Source organism: Lethenteron reissneri, unplaced genomic scaffold (assembly GCF_015708825.2).
Source record: "Lethenteron reissneri isolate LAM-NWPU_2019-01 unplaced genomic scaffold, ASM1570882v1 scaffold_640, whole genome shotgun sequence".
NCBI lineage: Eukaryota > Metazoa > Chordata > Hyperoartia > Petromyzontiformes > Petromyzontidae > Lethenteron > Lethenteron reissneri.
In genome coordinates this window covers 1210-10000 of record NW_026892162.1, presented here as the reverse complement: position 1 = coordinate 10000, position 8791 = coordinate 1210, and the positions used below count along the sequence as shown (strand labels likewise).

The 8791-nt window shown below is 53.0% G+C and overlaps 1 pseudogene; it reads right to left on the bottom strand.

Annotated features, from left to right (window-relative positions):
• Positions 1-4397: 4397 nt before the first annotated feature.
• LOC133340015 (protocadherin-10-like) lies at positions 4398-6390 on the bottom strand (annotated as a pseudogene).
• Positions 6391-8791: the final 2401 nt, after the last annotated feature.

Genomic DNA, 8791 nt, shown 5'->3' with positions numbered 1-8791 from the left:
CATATTCTTAGGTTTTTTCGGTAAAGTCACGTAGGTAAAAATAAAATTGATACAGCTGTCGTGGCTGTGACGGTTCCACCTGAAGACGGAAGCTTGTGTTGCCTCCAAAACGTCGTGATTTTAATTTTATTTTGCTTTTATTAATTTTAATTTTTTTTACCTACGTGACTTTACCGAAAAAACCTAAGAATATGAATTCGATTTTTTTTCATGTTGGATTTCCCACAACCGGCATTTAATTGAACACATTTGCCAGGAAATGTTGCCACCTCGTAGCACGGGATTCTGCCAACTCACAATAGCGCCTTCCCACCGCTCCTCTCCCATGGTGTTGTTATTGTCCGTCCGCAAATTACCGGCGCAAAACGGAACTTGATTTCGAGGCCGGACGCTGAAGAAGTGAAGGGTTCGTGTGTGCGGCGCGCTAAACGCTGCTCACCTTCTGGACTGCTGCTGCAGTCGATTGTTGGGCTCCAAGAAACAGCAAGGCCTCTGCAAAAGATCAACGGGGGCACGCCACCGCCATTCACGCACTGCGCATTCACGATCGCGTGCGGACGGGCAAGGCGCTGCGTAAGTGCCCGTTAAATGTGTTAGTTAATCATACACTTTGGTTTTTTCGGTAAAGTCACGTAGTTAAAGAATAAAATAAATGGGAAAAAAAATGTACCCGTAAAAACAAAGTTTTTCACTATAAATCCTTTATATGCGTGGCATCGGTTATATTTTATTATTCATTTCTGTTTTTCTTGAGTAAGAGTTTCATTTTTATCACATTGCTATTTTAAATTAAATATGAATTTTTTTTTCCTAAAAAGTATAAAATTTTGGAAAAAATTTTTTCACGAAAATCAAGCGTCACGCACAACGAGTCTGTGTGCAAAATGTCAGCTCGATTGGATCACGGGAAGTGGGTTAAAAAACGACCGAAAGATTTGCACGGTCGTAAGCGCGCAAGCAAGCAAGCAAGTCAACTTAATATAAAGGATTTAAAAACAACTAAATTGAATCGTTTCGGAGGCAACACGAGCTTCCGTCTTCAGGTGGAACTGTCACAGCAGAATTACTACATCAAGTGAAGACAAATCTAAGAGACACGAGATTATATACAGCCTGAGGGGGGCCAGGGGGGGCCGTGGGTGGGGGGGACAAGCTGGTGGGGGGGAGGGGCCAGGGTGGGTCGTGGGTGGGGGGGGGGGGACAAGCTGGTGGGGGGGAGGAGCCAGGGTGGGTGGGGGGGGGACAAGCTGGTAACATCATTTCTTATGATGCAGAAGATGGCCAGTGAGTTAAAACGGGGGGGGCGGAATTTTATTTAATTTTTTAACTACGTAACCAAAGAGTGTGAAAGAGCGCCAGCTCTCTGCACAAGGGGGATTGTGGACTGGCTCTGACGGGTGCCGCTGCAAGCTTACAAAGAGCTTGAGTGCCCAAGCGCGTGCAGAGATTTCTGGAGCGAGACTCCCCCAAATCCTTTCAAAACGCCGTCGCGTGCCGTATTAGGAGCGAGTTGTTTATCAGCTAAAGGATATTTTCAGACGCTACGGGCTGTGCGTGTGCCTGCCGAGTTTTATTTTATTTTCTGAAAAATAAACGCCGTACATTCTTCTGATGTGAATAGACACACACATTGTGCCAACATGGCTCCGGATGACATTAGCCAAGGCCGACATGCTGAGCTTTCAAAGTTTCTCACTGAAGGCGATAGTCACCGAGCGTTAATTATACAGATCGGTAGGCATTGGAATTCTTTTTTACATTTTGGATTTCCCACAACCGGCATTTAATTGAACACTCGCTGCATCCCAACTGTTTTAGCATTTGCCAGGAAATATGGCCACCTCAGAGCAGAGGTCGCAAACGGGTTTTGATTCCTTACCCGTACCCGGCCGCACCAGGGTCGCAAACGGGTACCCGTACCCGGCCGTACCTGTACCCTACCCGTACCTGGCCGGGTACGGGTATCGGGTACCTGATTGCGACCTCTGGGATGAAGCCATGTTGCAGGCGCGGGTGGGTTGATTCTAGGAACTTGAATTGTGAGAAGAGACAAGACGTTGGGAAATGAGTGACAAACGGTTACTCACCAGTGACTCACGGTCTACCCGTACCCGGCCGGGTATCAGGTAGGGTATCGGGTAGGGTACGGGTATCGGGTACCCGATTGCGACCTCTGGGATGAAGCCATGTTGCAGGCGCGGGTGGGTTGATTCTAGGAACTTGAATTGTGAGAAGAGACAAGACGTTGGGAAATGAGTGACAAACGGTTACTCACCAGTGACTCACGGTCTACCCGTACCCGGCCGGTCACGGGTAGCCAGGTATCGGGTAGGGTACGGGTATCGGTACCCGGTTGTGACCTCTGCCTCAGAGCACGGGATTCTGCCAACGCACAATACCGCCTTCCCACTGCTCCTCTCCCATGGGGTGTTGTTGTTGTTGTTGTCTAAATGTTGTTGTTGTTGTCTAGATGTTGTTGTTGTTGTCTAAATGTTGTTGTCTAAATGTTGTTGTCTAGATGTTGTTGTTGTTGTTGTCTAAATGCACCGCAAAGTCACGACATCCGCTCAGCCTGCAAATTACCGGCGCAAAACGGAACTTGATTTTGATGCAGTCATTTTAGCTGTGACGGTCCCACCTGATGACGGAGACTTGTGTTGCCTCCGAAACGTCGTGATTTATTATTTTATTTTATTTCCATTATTACTTTTATTAACTTTTTTAAATTTTTTACCCACGTGACTTTACCGGGAAAAAAAAAAAAACCTAAGAGTTTGATTTCAAGGCCGGATGCTGAACAAATGAAGGGTTCGTGTGTGTGACGTGATAAACGATCACCTTCTAGACGACTGCTGCTGCTGCTGTCGATTGAAATTGTCGTTGCCCTGCAAAAGATCAATGGGGGCACGCCCGTCGTCATTCACTCACTTCGAACTCACGATCGCGTGCGGGCAAGCGCCGCGTATGTGCACGTTCAATCTGTTAGTTTTGTATATCGCCAGCGCGTGACATTTTCTTCACTTCCATTCTCACCACGGAAGATTGCAACATTCACCGTTTTGTTTAGTAACAGGAGCAATCCGTACGCAGCAGGGTCATTGTGCCGACGTCTGTCCACGAATGGGCACGCAGACCCCTTGTGCAGAGAGCGCACACACGCTCGCACGCACGCACGCACGCTCGCACGTTTGAAGAAGGGTCCTCGCTGGTACCACGGGTTTCGTGTTCTTTAAACGTGTGTAACGTGAGGATGTATCCGGCTCACTGACGTATCACAACTCGTCACGATGATTGGCTCTGCCGGTCCTGGTCCATAGCCAATGGGGGGAACCCTAGGGGCGTGGCCCTGACGTCATGGCAAGGTGACAGCTGTTTGTAGATGATTGGTTCTGCTGGCTTTAGCCACAGCCAATGGGGAGACGAGTCAGGGGCGTGGTCCCGGGAGCCTACGATGGAGTCTGGAAGATTCCATGGAGGCTAACCAGGTTTGGTGGAAACATACCACGTGACCCGGGTATTAAATAGGGGTGGAGACGAGCGACACGTGGTCAGAACGGGAACGAACGGAGGAAGGGGGCCACGCGGGAGCGGGGCTCCGGGTTGCCACGTGGCTACGCGTCTCTCTCTCTCTCTGTCCCTCTCACGCTGCCTGTCAACAGCGTGAAGGAAAGCTGTTTATGAAAAGTGAAATAAAGACCAGATTCCAGGAGTCGCCTCAATGACCATTATTACACGTATATTAAGCTCGCCAAAAGGAGTGCTCGGATCTCAGCGAGCGTTTAATACGCGTGGCACCACGATTCGTACCTTCGAATGTGCCTCCTCATTATATCCGCTTCTCTGAGTCTCTTAAGCATCTGCCACCAGCAGATCGCAGGTACGCGTGGGAACCCACCCACCCCCCCTTCGTGTTGCTGATTGAGGGACGTTGGTTTGCGTAGAGGTCGAACCATGAACCTCTCCGATTCAGTTGCTTTATCTTCTTGGTTCTTTCGGTAAAGTCACGTAGAAGGGAAGTAATAAAATAATAAAAATAAAAACATAATATTATTTTATTATTTCCCTTCTACGTGACTTTAGCGAAAGAACCAAGAAGATGAATCCCTGCAGTCACGAAAGCTTTAAATCAGTTGCTTTACATTATAATTGATAACCGGAGTAAAATGCATGCAGATGAAATTTCGGCAAACTCAATCGACCGTACACAATGCGCCTATATTTTATACTTGATTGCAATTTAATTTCGCGGACAGTCTACGGAGATATGCGTGGAAAAAAACACGTCATTCCCCCCTCCCCCCCGCGCACGCTGCATTGTGCGTAGGGGGGCGGATGACGATTCGTGACGGATGATTGATTCTCAAGATTTCTTAAGTTATTGCCGCGGCAGTGAAAGTTCAGCGGGGAGTGCTTGGCGGGCCTCCCCGGGCCCGTGCGGTCATTTTCAAAAGGGGGCCGTCTCGCGTCGGCGCGTCACCTACCTGTGTGAGGTCGTGCCGGCCAGGCACACGGCGCAGAGGGTGGCGACGCGGGGGCTTGCCAAGCGCCGGCGTTGCCGCGCCCGCCGCCTCCGAGGGCAGGAAGGACTTGTCCTCGTAGACGTTGGGCGCGGTGGCGGATGCTGCCTCGCCGCCGGAGCGGGCAGCCGCCCCCGGCTCGTCACGCGCCGGCGTCCTGGCCCGGGCGGCCGCGCCGCAGTGGTAGGTGCGTAGCTCCTTGTTCTCCCGCTTGCAGCGCAGCACCACCGCCACCGCGGCCACGTTCAGGACGCACGACGCCGCGGCCAGCGCCACGACCGCGACGAACGGCGTCGCGAAGGCGCCGTCGCCGTCGTCGCCGTCGTCGCCGTCGTCCCCGTCGCTGTCGTCCGGGAGCCGGCCCTCGGGGCGCGCGTCCATGACGAACGGCGTCGCGAAGGCATCGTCCCCGTCCCCGTCGTCGTCCCCGCCGTCGTCATCCGGGAGCCGGCCCTCGGGGCGCGTGTCCGTGACGCGCACCGTGAACGTCTTGACCGACACGAGCGGCGGCGCTCCGTCGTCCCGCGCCACCACCGTCAGGTTGTACTCGGCGGCGGCGGTCGCCCCGCGGTCCAGCCGCGTCGCCGTTGCCAGCGCGTACACCTCGCCCCCGTCCCAGGCGCGGAGCGCGAACGGCGGCGCCGCGCCGGGCCCCGCGGCCGACGCGCCCTCGAGCGTGCAGGTCACGCGCCCGTTGGCGCCCGAGTCTCGGTCCCGGATGCGGACGAAGGCCACGACGTGGCCGGGCGACGCCCCCCGGGACACGCCGACGACGGCGGCCGCGGAGTCGCCGGTCGGCCGAGCAGCCGCACGACGGGCGCGTTGTCGTTCACGTCCAGGACGCGCACCAGCACCGTGGCGTAAGCGGGGACGGAGTCGGGTCCCCGGTCGCGCGCCCGCACGTGCATCTCGTGGGAGTCGGCCTCCTCGTGGTCCAGGGCCCCCACGAGGGTGACTAGGCCCGAGCGCGAGTCCACCGCGAAGAGGTCGCGCGCCGTCCTCGCGCGCCCCCAGCATCGCCGCGTACTCCACCTCCCCGTTGGCGCCATCGTCCGGGTCCCACGCGTGGAGCCGCGCGACCAGCGTGCCCGCCGGCGCGTCCTCGGGCACCAGCGCCCGGTACACGGGCCGCTCGAAGGCGGGCGCGTTGTCGTTGGCGTCGAGGAGGCGCACGGTGAGCAGGACCGTGCCGCTGAGCGGCGGGCGGCCCCCGTCCAGCGCGGTGAGCACGTACTCGTGCGCGGCCGGCGCTCGCGGTCCAGGGCGCGGCGCACCACCAGCACGGGCAACAAAGCGCCGCCGCCCGCCGTCGCGCGTCTCCAGGGCGAAGGCGCCGTCGTCGGGCTCCATCGCGTAGCCCCGCAGCGCGTTGGCGCCGGCGTCGGGGTCGCGGGCGCCGTCCAGCGCGAAGCGCGTGCCGACCGCGGCGCTCTCGGCGACCTCGAGGAGGGCGCTCTCGGCCGGGAAGCGCGGCGCGTGATCGTTGACGTCCAGCACGTCGACGACGACGCGCACCAACTCGGCGGGCCGCTCCAGGACGGCGCCGAGCAGCAGGGAGCAGCCCGAGCCGGCGGCGCTCGCCCGGCGGCACGCGGCCTCGCGGTCGAGCCGCCGGCTCACCCGCACAATCGCCGACGTCGGCGCTCACGGCGAGGTAGTCGGAGCCGTTGGTGCCCCGCAGCGCTTGGAATCGGCGAGCGCGGAATTGCTCGGCGGTGAGGCCCAGGTCGCGGGCCAGGTTCCCCACCAGCGTCCCCGGCGGCTCCTCTTCGCGGACCGAGTAGCGCGGGGGCGCCGGCGGCGAGCGGCGGGCGGAGGCGGCGGCGGTGACGGCGCAGCACAGGCAGACGAGGGCGGCGCCGAGAGGATCCATTTGTCCGGGTCGGGGCGAGCCGGGGCACGAGCTGCGTGCGTGGACGGCGCCGGCCGAGGAGTCGGAATTGCGGGGAGACGAAGGGGGGAGAGGGTCGAGCAGGAATAAGGCAACGCTTGATAACAAGTATAACCCGTAAAAACAAAATTTTTGGAAAAAAATTTCACGAACATTAATTGTCACGCACAACGAGTCTGTGTGCAAAATGTCATCTCGATTGGATCACGGGAAGTGGGTTAAAAAACGACCGAAAGATTTGCACGGTCCTAAGCAAGCAAGTGAACTTAATATCAAGGATTTGAAAACGACGACGTGGGGAAGCAGGTGATGGGGGGGAAGAACTGTTCGTTGTGATTTTTTTATTCGGATATTTTCAGTTGTGTAAATGAAATTGTGACCGGAAAATGGAAAAATTGACGATGCATAATCAATAGCGAGACTAGCTTCACTACCCGGTTTCGCCTGGGGGCTTGGATGAACCACGCCCGGCCACCTTTGTCCCCCACTGGCGATGTTCACACACCACGCCAGTTACTCGTTTGAGGCTGAGTCGACCTAGGGGAGGCCCAGGAGCGGTTAAAATAATCGTCACCGGCGGTGGCCGTGAGCGGGAATCGAACTCGGGTCGCCGGTTTCGTAGCGCGGCGTAGCGCTACCCGCTACACTACATTGCGTTACGCTTCCACGTGCGCGGATTTGACATCACAACTCACTTGCCGTGCAAAAATAACTGCATTATTGAGCTCCCCCCCCCCCCCCCCAAAAGTGTATTTTTAAATCCTTTATATTAAGTTCGCTTGCTTGCGTGCTTGCTTACGACCGTGCAAATCTTTCGGTCGTTTTTAAACCCACTTCCCGTGATCCAATCGAGCTGACATTTTGCACACAGACTCGTTGTGCGAGACAATTAATGTTCGTGAAAAATTTTTTTCCAAAATTTTACACTGTTTAGGGAAAACAAATTAAATATTTAATTACCAATTGCTTAATACTGGCACACAATCATCTGACCCATAGGTGGCAGCCTCTCAAGCCAGAGGACGAGAGGACTCTAGCCGCCACGCATATAAAGGATTTAGAGTGAAAACTTTGTTTTTACGGGTTATACTTGTTATAATTTGTGCATGGTGTCCAGTTTGGAACGTACCCACATGGCAAATTTCCAGTTTGTTGCATGTCGGGAAGTACGCTAAACATGTTGAACACACACAATCACAAGTTTGCCCTTTATATGAATGCAGATGTATCTTGGCCTTGTCGAGTTGCTTGAGGTGACGCGCTCGACGGCCATCAGTGAATAGAGTGCCACGGTGAAATGCGGCGAAGTGTTTGATCATACTTTAGTGCAAGCCGTCTCGTGCTGGACACAAACATCAAAGTGTTTATAAACACTGGTCAACAACAACTACAACATGTTGTTTTCTGGCCTGGACTTTTGCAGCAGTGTATAGTGTAAGTGTATAGTAGTGAATAGTGTAGTGTATAGTAGGTATAGTGTAGTGTGTAGTAGTGTATAGTGTAGTGTATAGTAGTGTATAGTGTAGTGTATCGTGTAGTAGTGTATAGTGTAAGTGTATAATGTGTAGTGTATAGTAGTGTATAGTGTAGTGTATAGTAGTGTTTCGTGTAATGTATAGTAGTGTATAGTGTAGTGCATAGTAGTGTATAGTGTAGTGTATAGTGTATAGTAGTGTATAGTGTAGTGTATCGTGTAGCAGTGTATAGTGTAAGTGTATCGTGCAGTAGTGTATAGTGTAAGTGTATAGTAGTGAACAGTGTAGTGTATAGTAGTGTATAGTGTAGTGTATAGTAGTGTATAGTGTAGTGTATCGTGTAGCAGTGTATAGTGTAAGTGTATAGTAGTGAACAGTGTAGTGTATAGTAGTGTATCGTGTAGTGTATAGTGTAGTGTATAGTAGTGTATAGTGTAGTGTATCGTGTAGCAGTGTATAGTGTAAGTGTATAGTAGTGAACAGTGTAGTGTATAGTAGTGTATAGTGTAGTGTATAGTAGTGTATAGTGTAGTGTATAGTGTATAGTAGTGTATAGTAGTGTATAGTGTAGTGTATCGTGTAGCAGTGTATAGTGTAAGTGTATAGTAGTGAACAGTATAGTGTATAGTAGTGTATAGTGTAGTGTATCGTGTAGTGTGTAGTGTATAGTGTAGTGTATAGTGTAGTGTATAATGTAGTGTATAGTAGTGTATAGTGTAAGTGCATAGTAGTGAACAGTGTGGTGTATAGTAGTGTATAGTGTAGTGTATCGTGTAGTAGTGTATAGTGTCACGGCAAGCCTCGGGGTCACTTGCTGGAGTTCTTCCATTACTCGTACGGTACATAGGTTTTTTCAGTAAAGTCACGTAGGTAAAACATTAAAATTTATTTTAAAAAAAATAAGTTAC